This window comes from Copadichromis virginalis, linkage group LG18 (assembly GCF_057382275.1).
Source record: "Copadichromis virginalis isolate Kocher_CV1m ecotype Utaka linkage group LG18, C_Virginalis_male_GT1.1, whole genome shotgun sequence".
Lineage (NCBI taxonomy): Eukaryota > Metazoa > Chordata > Actinopteri > Cichliformes > Cichlidae > Copadichromis > Copadichromis virginalis.
In genome coordinates, this window is record NC_140635.1 from 23,947,502 (window position 1) to 23,949,865 (window position 2,364).

The window sequence follows — 2,364 nt, forward strand, 5'->3', positions numbered from 1 at the left end:
GAGCAGAGGTGAAGAACAAGCTACCTGGAGTCACTGGAAAAGGATACATTGTTTGAAAGTCATGTGGTCATCTCAGCACTTTGCTATGAAACAGGTTGCCTCAAAGTTGTTGCCACTTGCTTCAAATTAGACGACAGGGCTCAGGTGTGTGACTGGGAGACTCTTCGGCCTTTATCGTAAATCCCACGGCTACCCTGATCTATAATTCATACCGACAAATGGAGGTGTAGCCAAGTACAGGATAGGGTAGGGGAAATTAAAGTAAGATGGAGAGAATGGGCCAATAGCTAGATTCGCAGGAGGGATAAAGGGAGTTGCGTGGAGAAGAATGACTGGAGCCACAGGTAAAGTTGCTATGAATTGTATTAAACTATTTAGCAACAATTTAACAGCATTTTATGAACAGGAATGAAAACATAAAATAAAATACAGTGACAGCAATAATAATAACAGTCAGAATCCTATCTGAGCTCAGATATGTCAGTCTTGCCGGCTTAATAGTCAGTGTTCAGTCAAGTCAAATCCAACAGGTCAAAAGTTTGTGATTGGTGCGATTTCGTCCTACCGCACTGTTGCAATTGTTCGTGAGAGAAGAGCAACCTGCCCTTCTGGGCCAACTCAGAATGGCTGTGGTTCGGTTCGGTTCAAAGGGAAAGGCTCGCCATCTTCCTCGTCAGGAAGAGATCCAGGTCTCACGATCCCATAAAAAAACCTAGCCTGTAAACAACAGGACTATTACTAATTCAGTTCACACTCTAATGATATACATGGCCATATGTAAATAATGTAAGTGCTATAACAAAACAAGCACAAAACATTAATTCTAATTTCTAACTATAGTCTATACAGTGCATCTTAATCATGAATGCAATCTTTAAATCACAATCAGCTTATTCTATCGTCAAGGTGCACATTTCTATCAGAAATCAGAAATAAACCATAAACTATGGTAGATTATTTTTTTACAGTATTGCCCTTTAACTGAATTACAGGAGCATTGCTTTACACTGCATAGCAATGAAGCAATATATTATTTACACTCAATGTACAGAATAAAATTACCAAAAGAATATACAAAAACCCACAGGCTGTAGTTTTACAGTATGTGGTAACGTATCAGCACAGTAAGAATACACACGGACATCTATCCAGTGCCGCTCGAGCATCAAATGTAACAAAATAAAGTAGATTCATGACTTTTAAGATCAACATTAACTTATTCCATCATCTAATTTTAGTGCATTTAATATTCAACAAGTAATACTAGAACATCATCAGCACACAAGCTGAGTGCTCAAAATGGCTGAACTCAGTGAGAAACCCCGTGTGTTCTCCCACAGTGAAAACGTGGTCAGCTACAGCTATGAGCATTAGGCTAGTTAGCTTTTCAATTAGCCTGATCCGCCCAGTCCCAGTTTAACTCACCAGCACACTTCTAATGTTCAACTCTCAGAGAGGATCTTGTTCAACTCTCAGAGAGGATCTTGTCCACTTCATCCGCTCCCGCGCAGATCTACAACATTGAAATCGGGCCATTATATTCCCTGTTAACTTCTTGTTAGCTTTTTAGCTTCAAGGTTAGCTTAACAGCTTCTGACTCACCGCGATGGTTTCAAGGTCCGAAATGTTCACAATAAATCAGGTCCGTTTCTCCAAGGTCCATGCAGATCTCCGGTATGGATATTTGCTCAATTTATCAAGTTAATAGTTATTTTCCAGCGAAAAGCTTGGCGGTGAAAATCAGTGATGGTCTCGTGCACCTCCGTCTCTCTCTGTGTCTGAGCACGTGACGGTACAGAGCAGGGGAAGGCGGGGCTTGTTCCTTCCTAACCAGTAGGGGTGTTAAATATACTCTTTGGGTTTTATTCTTATATTTATAGTATTTATCTTTTATTATTGATTTATTTTTGATCAACTCAGTGATTAACAGAGTAATGATAAATCCCAATTAACAATAACATGTTGTAGTGCATTACTGAGTCGTGTAAACTCACTGGGTTACAGAGGCAACACCAGCAGGAACACAAGTCGTATGCACACACACTTTCAAAGCCTCAAAACCCATCGCCACACACACAATCTCATTCTTTCAGGCAATCTGCGGAATGACTATGTCTCTTGGGATGTAGGCTAAACACCCATTGCTATGGTGATGGAGCTTGGGCTCTATCCAAAGAGACAGAGATGATATATAGAGAGGTTCATCCTCCTTGGATGGCCATGAGGGGAAAACAGCAGCCAAATAACACCAGTGCCTAGAGGGCCTCAGGGCCTTTCAATTTGGGGGAAATTGTTGCTCGCAGCAGCATACAGGGATATTTGTCACGTCACTGGACAATCCAGAGCAACATATCACTATCGATT

General features: G+C 40.9%; 1 long non-coding RNA gene across 1 annotated transcript; it reads right to left on the reverse strand.

Moving 5' to 3' along the window:
- Positions 1–345: 345 nt before the first annotated feature.
- On the reverse strand, positions 346–1,997 carry LOC146687905 (uncharacterized). The gene is made up of 3 exons (XR_014916367.1): positions 1,603–1,997; positions 1,426–1,513; positions 346–717 (listed from the first exon to the last, which is right to left on the reverse strand). It is a non-coding gene; the product is annotated as an uncharacterized LOC146687905 (long non-coding RNA).
- Between the last annotated feature and the right edge of the window lie 367 nt (positions 1,998–2,364).